Source organism: Meleagris gallopavo, chromosome 1 (assembly GCF_905368555.1).
Source record: "Meleagris gallopavo chromosome 1, MGAL_WU_HG_1.1, whole genome shotgun sequence".
Taxonomy (NCBI): domain Eukaryota; kingdom Metazoa; phylum Chordata; class Aves; order Galliformes; family Phasianidae; genus Meleagris; species Meleagris gallopavo.
This window is the reverse complement of record NC_139404.1, coordinates 153961816-153976768: the sequence shown is the minus strand read 5'-3', so window position 1 is coordinate 153976768 and position 14953 is coordinate 153961816. Positions and strand designations below refer to the sequence as shown.

The following is a 14953-nucleotide window of genomic DNA, read 5'->3' as shown; positions in this document are numbered from 1 at the left end:
ACTAGGTTACCACCTAGTCTATTTCCCCTTTAGCCTTCAATATAACTATCTGGAAGTAGTTTGTTGTTGTTCTGTGTTGCCACGGTCAACAGAGGAGGTTTTAAACATAAACTCAGTTCCTTTTCAGCTTGCTTGAAGTCAGTGTGCACAGAGGTCCAGTACTTCAGGAGTTGACTGACAGGCAGTTTGAAAGCCTGTGCAGCTGGGTAGGAAGGACTCCAGGAGCTGATAACTTGCCAGCTGCTGTAAGCGAAGCTGTCACAGTACAATCAATGTGCTTAGATTGTATTAGTGAGTAGGAAAGGGTTCTCAAATACATGAAATGGCAGTGGTCAGTAACACCCTTCTATCCCAATCTACCTTTGTCTGGGACATTCACCCAGCTACTTTGTGACCAAATGCAGTTCTGCTGAAGCCTGTTTCCTCCTAATACGCGTGTCAGTTTGCTCTTTGGAAGAAGAACTGGTTTATATCCCCTCCCAATGCTGCTCTGCTCCCCTCTCCAGAAGAAAACATTCTAAAGATACACTGTGGTAAGACGCTGCTTTCTGCTTCTTCTCCCAACTTTTCTTAACGGAATCAAGTGTGAACTTGGCTATGCCACTTAAGAGTAAGCGATCACTGAGCTTTCTTGGAGTTAGTTAGCAGATCTAGAGACTGGGAGGCTACAAAGCTGTTTTACATGTCCTGTCTATGCATCTAATTGATTTCTAAAGTTTAGGAAAGGATGCTGAGGGGAAGGTGTAGTTTTTCAGATGTTTTCATCTTTGCTTACCTGAGGAGGAAGGATGTGCTTATAAAATCGTGGAATTGCCAAGTTTGGAAAAGACCTATGAGATCGCCTACCTACCACCAGACAGATACAATTTCAGGTTGCAGATCTATGCGTAGACAGATAGCAGTCTGTTTATGTTAAGGTAAACTTCTCTTGGTGAGAAAAAGTTCTGCTTACAGAAAATTTGAGTAAGGAAGTTCCAGGCTTGAAAATCTTCTTTTTTTTTTTCTTCTTTATTTATCAGCATTAAAATACTGCCATATAATTCATCAGCATGCAAACAAATTTATATATAATATCTGTATTCACTTGAAACACTTGAAGTACACTGGCCAAACTGCAGGAGTACAGGTTTTAATGTACAGATTGTCTTTTGAATTTTTGACTAGAATTGAAACGAATGTGATGTGTATTTCTTTTCTTCCACAAAGGGGTGCAAATAGTGACATGTTAAAGGAAAGACTGAGCAATGTTTCTCCTGAGTGATGATGACAAAGTGGAAATGTTGATTTAAGCATCTTTCTTGTAAAAAGCGTTGCTTCTTTGTTAAGAACTTGTACAAACTTTGATTTATGTGGGCGTGAAAAGTGAGATTGTATGTAAAAAGTTAGGGTTTTTTATCACTTACAAGAGTGATTTTTAAGAAACAGTTTATGAAAAATATAATATAATATAATATAATATAATATATTATTAATATATTATTATATAAAATATATATTATATATTATTATATTAATATTATATAACAATATTATTATATTAATAATATATATTATTAATATATTATATTATTAATATATTATATAATAATATAAGTACTTCAGGCCACTGAAGTGGTGCTTTGTTTGGCAGTTGAGCCATAAAACATGGTGTGTAAAATTGCGAACATCTTATGCACACGCCTGTAGAAATAAATTCAGCTGCCTTTTTGTTTGTTTAAATAAGTCTGTGGGTATGTCTCAGTTCTTCAGTTTAATAAGTTGTTCAGAATGAGCTAGAAAGATAGGGAAATGCTTTTTTTTTTTCTTCTGAATCCTGAAGGGAAAACAGTTGTTAAAAATTATATATATATATTTTTTTCCCCAGTGTCTTTCATTTGCTTACTTATTGCCTCTGCAGTTCACATGCTCGCTTCTTTAAGAATGCTCTTAAGTGAAGCAGCTGTTTTCAGATAACCTCATTTAACAGAAGCTAGTTTTCCTTTCTTTTGCACTCTGCTGTTTCTAGACCAACTAGACACTAAGGTGCTGGAGCAGATCCAAAGAGGGGCAGCAAGGCTGGTGAAGAGCTTGGAGAATATGCCCCATGAGGAGTGACTGAAGGAACTGGGTCTGTTTAGTCTGGGGAAAAGAAGGCTGAGGGGAGACCTTATTGCTCTCTTCTTATATCTGAAAGGTGCTTACAGTGAGAGCGGGGTTGGTCTTTTCTCACTGGTGACAGGACGAGGGGAAATGGCTTCAGGTTGTGCCAGGGTAAGTTTAAGTTGAATATCAGGAAACACTTCTTTATGGAAAGGGTTGTGAAGCACTGGAATAGGCTCCCCCTTCAGGGAGATGGTTGAGGTCACCATCCCTGGATGTGTTTAAAAACCGTTTGGATGTGGTGCTCAGGAACGTGATTTAGTGGAGGGTTGTTAGAGTTAGGGTAGTATGGTTATGGTGTGGTTGGACTCAATCTTTCAGGTCTTTTCCAACCTGAACAATTCTATGATTCTGTGACTCTACTTCGAATGGTTATCAGTTGGTGACAACAAAGCTTGCTTTTCAAGAGAATAATTTTGGAGGGGAAAGGATTTGATTGAAATTCAGTTCTCAACTTCAGCTGTCATCAGGCTAATTCCAAAACAATCCAGACAGGTGAAAGCTGTAGTCAGTGGAAGCTGAAGTTAAGACTTAGAGGGCAGCATTGTGTGCGGATTTCTGAAGCATTTTCTGTAAGGAAATAGTTGAAGCCTGTCGTAGGTCAGAAGTTAGAAAGAGCTCACAAAACTAATTCCGCTGTTCAGTTTCGTGTCAACACAATGTGATTTCACTTTTACATGAGAAAAGCTCTTTAAACATTATAGGGCTAGATTACTCCAAAAATGAAACAATAACGAAACTGGAAAATAAGATAATAGTATAGCGGTAAAATAACCTCAGCTAGTTCACTTGTAAATGAAAGTAAAATTTGTAGTTGCCATTTGGAATTTACAGAATGTGAAGAAAAAGTTGCAATCCATTTTCTGAGTCAAATTAGACTGTAATTTTAAAAACCTATTACTTATAGTATGAGCAAAATTAAAGCTGTAAGTAAACTTAGGCGTATCAAATTGAGAATGCCTTTGATGCTTCTCATCGTCTCCTATTTGCAGCAGAACAGAGACCTGCTTTCCCGCATGGAAGTGTTTGTTTCCTCTGGAACACTTCCTTATCTATGTCTTTTCACTTGTTTTTCTTCTTTAATTGCATGTAAGACAAGATGCCAAGGTATGGGAGGGAAGGAACAATGCAGTGATTTTTGCATGAAAGTAATGCTTTATGTTCTATTCATCCCCCAGAAGAAATAATTTTAAGTATTGAGTTAAGGTGGAGGTTACACGGGGAGTGAAGGATAATGTTATAAAAACTCTCTCTTCATTGTTTTATCCTTTGCTTTCCACTACTGTGTTTTTGTTACTCTGTTTTCTAGTGTTTGTTCTTGTTCAGTCAGAGCATTTGGGGAAAGTTTTATAGCTGTGAGATTTTCTTTTTTATGTGAGACTGTGCCTATGACAGGAGTGGGGTGGGTGAAGGAAGGAATATGTGGGACAGGTTTTTAGAAAATCCTTTTAAAAGACTGTCACGGAGTTAACGAGATCAATCTACACCCGTGACAGGGGGCGGTAGGCCCCTGCCCTCCCCTCCCCAGCCCACAAAATGGGAAGGAAGGGAGGAAAACAAAAAAACAGCGGCAACAATCTATGGAGGAAAACTTATTTTACTAATTATGATATCGGAATGCAAGATAACACAATATAATACAATCTGATTGAAATTGAGACTAATAAATCAAATAAAACGAGAGAGAGAGAGAGTTCCCAATACTGATTCAAACCTGAAAAGCTTGGAACGGCCAGGAAAGCACCCTCCAGCACCCACTGCCAGGCAGTAAGAGACCGCCCCACCCGGAAGGGCCAGATCCCATGACTTCTGTAATGTATAGGGATAGGTGCCTGGAATTGGAGCATTAACACTTTAACTCCCAGTACACTACATGATGTTTTGATGCAGAATACTGAGAACCAAAACAAAACAAAAACATAAAACCATGACAAAGACTTTCGTTCAGATAACATGTAGTTCTACAGGAGCTGAAACCAAAGCTTTCCAGTTGATTCAGTTAGAATGCATGTCACAAAACCCAAACATACTAGCAGCATAGTTCTGTAATGCAGCTGAACCCATAGAGCAACCTGTTATGTTGAAATTGTGTGGGGTGCTCTTTTTTTTTTTCCTGGATGTTTGCCACGCCCACTTCTACACTTGCTCTTTCTTTTCCTTTGGTGAAGAGGGAGCAGACTTAGCACACTGAGCTGTCAGAAAGCAAAACTAATCTCTCTTCTTTGCTTCACACCCCACAGAAACGTAGCTTGGTTCAGGGAGGTTAGAAGTTAAGTTGGTATATTGCTAGTCAAAGAGGCTCTAGTGTTGCTGCAAGTGGGGTGTGGGACCTCGTGGTCACCTATGACTTGTAGCTTCTAGTAAGCTGCCTTAGTTGCAGTGTGTATTTTTGCCAGTCCTTGTTTTGAATATGTATCTGTTCTTTCAGATTCGATTCTATGAAGTGGTCCATTCCTTAAGAAAAGAGCTGGGTGATCTACAGATGAAAAAGGAGACGTTAACAGAAGAAGTAAGCGAATACAGATCCCAGCTGAAGGCTCTACCAGAGGTCTGTGCACTCTAATTGTCTCAATTAAGAAACTGTAAACATAAATTATATGCCAGAATTGTTGCATTTATATGCTTGTATAACCAGTGGATATACAGAGGGTGTATGGTCAATGGATATGCAGATGGTATATGTATATCCAGGAGCTTGGGTAATGTAATTTATACTGAAGTAATGTCAGAAAGTCACTCACCCTATCCTGGGCTCACAAGATGGACTCCAGTGGAGTGGATCTCCAGAGAGATCTTTCCCCACTGGCAGTCAGCTCTTAAATGGGTCTAGGAGAGGTAGAGCCAGATTCCACCCCTTTCTGCAGCACAGGTAATTTGCGTTCACCTGTGCTCCCGTGGCTGACTCATTGCTTGCCTCAGGTGATTAATCAGAGGTTCAGGCCGTGATTCAGCAGCCCCATACACTGCTTCTGTGTTATTTTGTTCTTATTCACCTCTGATCATGTCTGAGATTGGATTAATGATGTTTCCTGGGATTTGCTCAGGCATTTTCCTTCAGTGTGCCTTTAACGTGCTCTGAATTGCTAAATTCTATAGGAAAATTTCAGGCTTCCGATATTTAACTGGCATTCGTGTAAGCTTTTGTTGCAGGGATTTAACAACGGAGCAGTTGATACATTTCTCGGTTCTTTGACCTTCCTTTAATACAGACATTTCTCTATTGTTATCATCCACGTGATGGAGCTATCCACCTTTCCCACAGCTTTATCTTTCAATGTTAAAGCTTTTTGCAATTTTCTTCCGACGCTTTTGAGAAGGCACTAGAATGTTACCTGTGTTAAGTTGAAGTGGTTTTATTCAAATGCTTGCATGCTGTTTGCTTAATCATGCTTAAATTGGAAAATAATTAGTGAGACTGAATAATGTCTTTAAAGAAGAAAAGGTAAGGAAAGAGATCAGGATGTTAAAGCATCACCAGGGAAAAAGCGTACAGTTGTGAATAAAAACGAGTCTTTAGGACTCATTTCCATTTCTTTGAAACCTCATTTCCAAGGTTTCAGATAAGATAGCTTGATACATTTGGAAGAATTTGTAGAGTTAGGCTTTGTTATTGTGTAAAGGAAAAAAAAAAAAAAGCGAGTCTCCTGTCTGTCCCTTCTGCATAGAGATGACATATTTTAGATATTCAATGAAATGTGGCCTCATGCAGCGTATCTGGGGACATAGGAGTATTTTGCTTCTAGCAAGTTCAGTTTCAACCTGATGATGAATATTGCTGTAAGAAGGTATCTCAGGTTGTTTCAGATCATAAGGTGAGACTGCTTCAGAATGTCATTGTTAGTGAACTAAACCTAATTTACATAGACATCTCTTGCAGGATACAAATGAATGTACTGTTTGGGTAGCCTTGTCATTTGAGCTCCTTTGGTAAGATCAGGTGTTAATACAAGAAAACTTGTCAACCAGAAATAAAACACTGTTTGATTCTAAGTGCTACTTCAGCTTTCCACCCTTCTTTTTCTACTTTTATGTAGTAAAGAATTCTTTATTTCCAACTGGTTAAGTATAGTTGCTTGCCTACTCTTTGAATCTTTCCCCTGGTTTCCTCTCCCACATTTCTAAGATCTTAAGCTTATTCTGACAGTTATATTTCTTTGCTCTATATAGCTTAGCAATGAAGTGTTTTTAGTTTAAAATTTCTTTTAAAAACCACAAATGCGGATTTTTGAAATACAGCGATCACTGAAGTACACAGGTGAGAATTAACTACTTCCTATAATGTGTACCTTTTCCCCCTCAGCATTTTAAACAATTATGCTTCTTCCTACTTAATTTCATCTTATTTTTTCCTCCTCTTTATAGAAACATGGAAAGGAACAAAAATATATGCATATCTCAGATCTTTCTATTAACTCCTGCTGTCCTGGGAGAAGAAGAGCTTGCTGGCTCTAATTTGGCAGTAATTTAATTCTTGGTATGCGGAGCAGTGAGAGCACTAAAACTCCACAGCTTTGTTAGAAATTTCTCTTGTTGATTGCCTGTTGCTGCTCTGAGTTAGCACTTAATCAAAGCCTGCTGAATCTGTAGGGCAGGCCCAGTAGGGTGGGAAGCTGCTTGTGACAACTGGTATCAAAGAAAAGTGTGCGAAAAGCGCTCTTGAACACTAGAACACATCCAGTAGCTTTTGACACAGCTAGTGTCAAAAGATCTTTGCTTCTTTTTGTTTTTAAAGTGAGCAATAGAAGTAATTCAGCAGCACTGCCACTGTTCATGGCTGTTGGTTATGCAGTTCCTCTGATTCCAGGATCATCATCAGCACTCCTAGGAGGGAAGCAGTGGAACTTGCAGAAGTGATGTTCTTGTATTTCAGTGCTGATGGATCTGTTACCAGATTTGTATGGTACATGCTTTTTCAGTCCTCCTTTCCTGGTGCTTGGTACTTACAGCGTCACTACCACCTTTGGAGGATTAAAAAAGAAAGTCCATGTGTAGAGCTGTATTGCCAGGAGCTTCCCAAAAACAGAACCGGCTCCTGGTGTGGGTATTGCCACGTGTACTGTTTTCAGTCTTGTGTTTCCAGAGTGCTTAGAACCTTCACTCAAACAGATGTAATTTGCTACTGGCTCTGTCTCTTAAGGCTCAGAGAGTCTGAGAAGGAAATGGTGCTTTTCTTTTTAGTTCTATGAGGTTAAGTATTGCTTTCTTCATTTTGGCTATGTATCTTGACAATGTTTTCCTGGAATTCTGTCTTCATATAGTTTTATCAGGGCTTTCTTTTTGTAGCTATATATATATGTATTTTTTTCTGTAGTGTTGCCTTCAGGACTTGGAATCAAATTTATAGTTTGACTGTTATCTAAAAGCTTTGATTAGCTGAAAGACAAAGCTGGATGCATGTAGGACAAGGATCTCTTCTAAGACCTTGTCTCTGAATCAGGGTTACTAGCTGTCAGGTTTTACTAGACAAATCTAATAATTCTATGGTGATAATGTTTCCTATCTGAAAGAAGAATGTTTCTATAGCCTTCAAAGAATGTACTACCCTATTGCATTCAAAGGGTCAGTTGGCATTATATGTCTTTGTTGTAAAATTGAGGCTCCTATTCCTACCCCAGAAAGACTGTTTCCTAAGATTTCTTTTGAAGTTTCACATCTGTAATTAAAGGCAGCACACTGGAAGCTTTCCCCAGTTCATTTCCCTTCCCCTAAGCCTTTCCCATTCTTTCATGCAGTGCTTTAATCACCTGGCCTCTACGTTGTTCTCTGGAAAAGGCAGATAAGGCTTCAGTTCTAGGTCACATGTATGTCTCCTTCTCTTAATTATTATTTATACTTAGGTTGTACAGTAAAAAGCTGCCAAGAAAAATATTCTACCAAAAACTATTAGCTTAGGGCAGTAGGTTAACATTGTGAAGTCTCCAGAAAGCATATGGATTTATGAAAACTGTCTTTTCAGTCCAGTGTTTTTCTGCTTCTTTGCTGTGGCTATAATAGACTGCTAGTCATTGCTCTTGAGAACCATTGGTCTTTTTTTGTCTTTTTTTTTTTTTTTTTTCAGTTTCTAATGCGGTGATCCCAATGAACCTTTTCACCTGACAGCATTTCAATGAAGAGCAGATATTAATTAGCCCAGATCCAGAGAAAAAGTGCTGTTGTGCTCTTCAACATCTCCATCAATGACATCGATGATGGGCTCCTGTGCACCCTCAGCAAGTTTGCTGATTGACACCAAGCTGAGTGATGCAGTAGACACATTAGAAGGAAGTGAAGACGCTCAGAGGGACCTCAACAAACTCAAAAGGTGGTTGCATGTGAACCTTGCAAGGTCCAGCGCAGCAAAGGGCTAGGTTTTGCACTTGGGTCAGAGTAACCCAGATATGTATACAGGCTGGGAGAAGAACTTGAAAGTAGCCCTGCAGAGAAGGACCTGGGAGTCCTGGTATATGAAAAACTGAACTGTGTGCTCTCACAGCTCAGAAAGCAAATGGTTTCCTGGGCTCCATCAGAAGAGGGGTGGTCAGCAGGGACAGGGAGTTGATTGTCCCTCTCTACTCTGCCTTTGTGGGACCTTGTCTGGAGTACTGCATCCAGATCTGGGGCTCCCAGTACAAGAAAGACAAGGAGCTGTTGGAGAGGGTCCAGAGGAGTGCCACAAAGATTATCAGAGGGCTAGAGCATCTCCTCTATGAAGACAGGCTGAGGGAGCTGCGCTCGTTCAGCCTGGAGCAGAGTGTCGCAAGTTAGCAACACAACACAGGGTTCTCATGCCAGGAAGATTTCTTTATTGCTGTGATGATCTTGATCATAATGTATGTCTCTCTATGTCTACTTTCTAAAGGAAGGTTTTTATGTTCTAACACATGTATACAGTACATGTAGACAGCAAGCAAATTCCATAACAATTCTTCATAATCAGCAGAGAGTTTATCTTATGCCTAGGCACAAAACACCCCTGTTTATTCAGCCCATGATAGTGCGAGGGAAAGCACGTGCTTTTCTCTGTGGCGAGCTGAGACTGTGGCACTCTGTGGCACTCCTCTGGACCCCTGGCTGAGCCGGGGCCAGAGGGAGAGAGGCAAATGCTCGGGTCCTGTCCAGAGCTCCACTCCACTTCCTCTTTCTGTCAGGTCCTCTGGGGATGCCACCCCCTCCTCACCCATCAGGATACTCAAAGAGTCCATGAAAGGCAGTAAACGGAACCAGAACATTAACTCATTAATTCCCATTGGTCCACACGATGTTCTGATGTGGAATAGTGACAACAAAAAATCATGACACCACAACATTCCACCCCTTATTCCGCATCACCACATCATGCTGTAGAATTAATCTTGTGATTCCTCAGCAATTGGGATACTGAAGAAGGCATTTGCTAAATCTAGGACACAATGATAGGTTTTTATATCCCTACTTAATGTTTCCATTAGGGAGGCAATACTGCGTACGACCGCATGAATAGGCAGTGTGACTTTATTTAATTCTCCGTAATCCACTGTCATTCTCCACGTGCCATGCAATTTTCATACTAGCCATATGGGGAATTATATGGGTTGTGTGCAGGTCTTATAATGCCCACTTTTTCCTGCACTGTTCTCGATATTTCATCTTGTCCACTCAGAAGCCTATACTGTCATACGTTAGTAAACCGGCGCGTTTTCGGGAGGCGATTAGGCTATGTTTTGCATGGCCTCTTAATATTGCCTGTGCCGCCTGGATACTAATACATCTCTGTCGAAGTGTGAACTCTCCCACAGTTGTCTGGAGAGCCAGACCCCATAGAATATCTATGCCCAAGATGTATTCCTGGACTGGGGCAATAGATACCTTATACTCCCGGAGTGGGAGACGCCCAACCCCCAATTTCAACCATGTTTGGATGACAGAAATAGTCTGTTCCCCCAAAACCACCAATCTTCACTCTGTCTCCAACAAATTTGGTCAGATCTTGTAGATAGTTGATGTTTCTGCTCCAGTGTCCACTAATGCCATAACTCTGAATACTTTTTCGGGACCGATAAATTGTTAATTCTACATAGGGCTCCGGTCCCATCTGGAGGCCGAAGGGGGACTAACATCCCTCGTCACGCCATGAATTGTGCTAAGGCCAATTCTTTTGCTTCCCGTGGTTCAGGCGTCGTGGCCCGAGACACCTGAGGTGGCTTTTTTTTCCTATTAGGAACAATGAAATCTTCTAGGTTCCATGTTGTTGTTGGTGTTCTCTCTATAACCCTTACCCTTGGTTTCTTAGGGTAGTTCTGAAATTTTTGATTGTCCTTTAGTTGTCTCCAAAGTTGGAGAAGGCCATGGCAGTCAATCTTAGCAAATTGGACTCCAGCCTGAATTAAGTCATTACATTTTTGTTTTCGGGAGACCCCTATGGGTTCCAATCGAGGAGCTTGAGTAGCCAGCATTTTGGTTTTAGTCACTGACAGGACCTCAGCTTTTTCTAATGTCTGAATGTTGCATCTCGTCCATAGGCATTCTGTTTCTCCTAGGGCAGCCACTAACTGGGTAGCCTGCTGGACTAACCGCTTCTGAGGCCACCAGGAGATTTAATATAGAGACCAAAGTACCATATAAATGAGAGGGAGCTTGCTGTAGAATTAAGTCTCTCATCCCTGCTGAGAATTTGACCATCTCAGGGCCATCAAATGTGTCGTCATAAATTGCTTCCCTTATGCCTAGTTCGCGGGTATAATTTTGAAGGTCCTCTATGGAGGACCACATCTCTGTATGTAGAGGTATATCAGATTTATTCAGCCATACCATATGGCAGGCTGCTATTAACCATTCTATTATAGAATGGCTTTCATGAGGATATTGATTACCCACGTATAAACTGTGCCTGAGAGCAGGATGGACAGTCATGGTGGCCAACCTGGCTATTTCTGGGCCATTCACCAAAACACTTTCTGCCCCAGAATCCCAGTCTGTGCCAGAATCCCAGTCTTAATAACCAGGTTGGCTCACTTTCTCTAGGCTTCTGCCGAAATCACTGTACTAAATCCGTCGTGTATGGCCGGGCTGTTACATGCTAATGAGTCTGGGCAGGGGGGCACTGATCAGGCGGTACCCCTGCTGATCTGTCCTGTTCTTTTTTTTGTTTTCTGCATTATGACAGGACGGACTTCTAGTGGATCTGTCAATATCGGAGATTCGAGATCTAATTTAGATTTTTTATTTTCCTGATCAACAAAGTCTGTTGATTCGGGAGCCTGGTCATTGTCTATTGAAATGTTACGAACTTGACCTATTGGAAGATGCAGAATTGGTTTCTTCCCTGTTAATATGCCAAGTTCTTGCTCTAATTTTTCGATACGGTCTTTCAAAAGTTGGTTTTCATTCTCTGAAGTGTTATCCCTCATTTCCGCATGATTTAAAGCATTTAGTAGTGGCCATGCCACTGTGGAAGCAGCTAATTGTCATTGTTTTGTGATCAGTATATCTTTGCTAAGTCCCTGAAAGTAATCTGCCATGCGATATGGGGAGATATTTCCCATAACACGTAAAGGACCCCGTTTTACAATGATGATGGCTAGTTCATAATAGGGAGATCGCACACATCCTGGGATCATTTTATTTAGGGGGGGTAACGTTCTCCCCCTTGAGCCATTCAAAGAAATTCCATAGGAAGGACATAATCTAAAGTTAGTATATTTGACCTGCCTGGCTCGCCAAGTGTACAATTAATGAATGTACAGATGTTACGGTATAGCAGAGAGCTTGGCTACGTATTTGTTACACCAAAGCAAGAAACAGAAGTGATAGGTACACTCACCCGTATCCTGGGCTTGCTTGGGAAACTCTGGTGGAGTGGATCTCCAGAAGAGATTCTTCCCCACTGGGAGTCAGCTCTTAAATGGGTCTAGGAGAGGTGGAGCCAGGCTCCACCCCTGGTGGTGAATTGCCTTCACCTATGCTCCCGTGGCTGATTCATTGCTCACCTCAGGTGATTAATCAGAGGTTCAGGCCGTGATTCAGCAGTTCCCATATACATGCTTAATGTATATCTACATACGAACAAACAATAATTAACATGCTTTACATATAGACATATCTATATAGATATATATATATTCATGAAATCTCTAAGTGCATTCCCCCAGCATCAGATTCCCCTGTGAATGTCCCCACTTTTCTCCATCACCTTCCCAGGTAGGCCCAGGTCCTATGCAAAAACACGTAGAGGTTTGCCCTTCCCAGAATCTGGAAGGACCCAAACCGCGTTTCCCATCATGCTTTTTACATGTACCAGAGGGACCTTACCTCTCTTGAGAGTATGTAGGGAGCTGGATTGGGTAGGACCATCTCGACTGACCGATCCTCTGGTGTTGACCAGCCAGGTGGCTTCTGCCAAATACTTCTCCCAGTGCTTAAATGTTCCGCCACCCATTGCTTTCAACATAGTTTTTAGCAACCTGTTGTAGCATTCAATCTTACCCAAGGCTGGTGCATGATAGGGGATATGATAAATCCCCTTGATGCCATGTTCTCTGGCCCAACTATCCACAAATTTGGATTTTTGAAATGAGTCTCATTATTGGACTCAGTTCTTTCTGGGGTGCCATGTTGCCACAGGATTTGCGTCTCCAGACCTAGTATGGTGTTTCGGGCGGTAGATTGAGGTACTGCATATGTTTCAAGCCACCCAGTGGTTGCCTCCACCATGGTAAACACATAACGCTTACCATTGCGAGATCGTGGCAAGGTGTTATAATTAATCATAGTTAAGTCCACCTCTCGATCTGTAGCCCACCTATATGTCGCGTCTGTTTCTTGATGGCTTGAAGTCTCATGGATCCACCGAGCTAGAACTAACTCTCTCTTAGTGCAAGGGAAAGCACGTGCTTTTCTCCGCGGCGAGCAGAGACGGCTGAGCCGGGGCCAGAGGGAGAGAGGCAGATGCTCAGGTCCTGTCCGGAGCTCCACCCCACTTCCTCTTTCTGTCAGGTCCTCTGGGGATGCCGCCCCATCCCCTCCCATCAGGATACTCAATGAGTCCATGAAAGGCAGTAAACGGAACCAGAATATTAACTTGTTAACTCCCACTGGTCCACACGATGTTCTGATGTGGAATAGTGACGAACAAAAATCACAAAACCACGACAAGCTGGAATCCAAACCACTGGTGAAAGCACGGTGATCATGTTACAGCAGATAGGATGGATGGCCGTACTATGGGTTTGTTGGATAATAGCTTGACCCGTGGGAGAGTGGGGTATGCCTGTCAGGTATTGAATACTCCACTGCTGAAGGAAGGAGTGGGTTGTATGGGCTACATATCCTGGCCTGTTGTCTGTTTTAATCGTTCGAGGGACTCCAAGAGCGGCAAAGGCCGGTAAGAAATGTTTACAGGCATCTTTTGCCTTTTCTCTTGTATGCACAAATGCAAAAACACAGGTAGAGAAAGTATCAATAGAAACGTGAACCTTACAGAGCTTCCCAAATTCTGGTATGTGTGTGTAACATCTGTCTGCCAGAGCTCTAAGCAGCTCAATCTTCGATGATTAATTCCTATAGAGGGTGTTAGTGCAACAGTTTGACAGTCTGGACAGGACTGTATGATCTGTCTGGTGTGATCCGTGGTCAGTTGAAAGGCACACTGTAATTGCCTTTGCATTTTGATAGTAAAAATCATGAGATAACCGTGCTTGGGCAAACTGATCGGGGACATCTGTTGCTCCTGCTTGTTTGTCCACCTGCGCATTACCCTCAGAAATAGGGCCTAGCAGAGAGGAATGAGAACAAACATGATGAATGAAGTAAGATTCTGAGCGATGGTCTAGAAACCATTTTAAGCACAAAAGAAGCAAAAACAACAGCACGTTAGTTGTCTCCTTTAGATAAGAATGCTCCAGTCACATCACGATGCCTGGAACATAAGCAGAAAACTGTTATTATATTGATGAGCTCAGACCATTGTTCGAAGACATGGATCAGTGCTGTAAGTTTCAACATTTGTGGAGAGCTGGTGGTGACATGGAAGTCACTCTCCCAGGTTCTGGCAGTACCTCTCCATAGAATGACTGCATGGCCAGTCCTGCCAGATCCATCTGTAAAAACAGTAAAAGCACTTACAAGAGGGGTTAATGACAATTTAGAAACTGGCAACACATAAAGAGAGTGAAGACATTGTACACAGGGATGTTTATAACATCCGCATCATTGTCAAGGATGCCTGTCAGTTTGAGTTCTTGTTCCGCTTGTCGCAGCACATAAGTCAGATTTGATCTCCCCTGCGAGACCTTCTGAGACCTGCAGGCCTGAGGTTCGCCGGTTGATCCAAAACCACTATCACCCTGTGGGATGTTGGTTTGCTGTGGTGGATTAGGCTGAAAGTCACAGTGTGAATTCCCACAGGGACAGCACAAGATGGGGCTGGTATCCACAGCATTATCTTAATTTCCCCTGTGTAATCCGTGTCAATAATACCAGACAAATAAAAAAGACCCATTTGAGTACCAGAAGACTATCCGATTAAGATCATTGCCGTAAATCTCGCAAGATGCTATACGATATAGCCTCCCACCGTGGCTCCTGTTCTGGGACTGTAATTACAGGAAAAGCCCTTAACATATCCATGTCTCCGGCTTTCCTAGCCTCACTGTGAATGAGCGCCCACGCATCATGTGAATCAGGGGAAAAAGATCCGGCTCTTTTTTGGGCCAGGATCAAACGGATTGTCAGGGCCCTCAAGAGGAGAGGCGGCCAGCCCCTTCCATGGTGGTGGAAATGAGGGTGTTGCTGGCACAGCAATTGAATCCGAGGAGGAGCCAGCAGCTCCTTCATTCTCAGGCAGACTGGGGTTGACCGA

At 41.9% G+C, this 14953-nt stretch overlaps 1 protein-coding gene and 1 long non-coding RNA gene across 2 annotated transcripts in view; both read left to right on the top strand.

The window, feature by feature from the left end:
* Positions 1 to 14953, top strand: part of PIBF1 (progesterone immunomodulatory binding factor 1) — a 215130-nt gene that overhangs the window by 4849 nt on the left and 195328 nt on the right. The gene's annotated exons all lie outside the window — the stretch shown is intronic.
* Positions 1607 to 8216, top strand: LOC146545719 (uncharacterized). Its single transcript, XR_014880944.1, has 3 exons — positions 1607 to 4401; positions 4568 to 4687; positions 8198 to 8216. It is a non-coding gene; the product is annotated as an uncharacterized LOC146545719 (long non-coding RNA).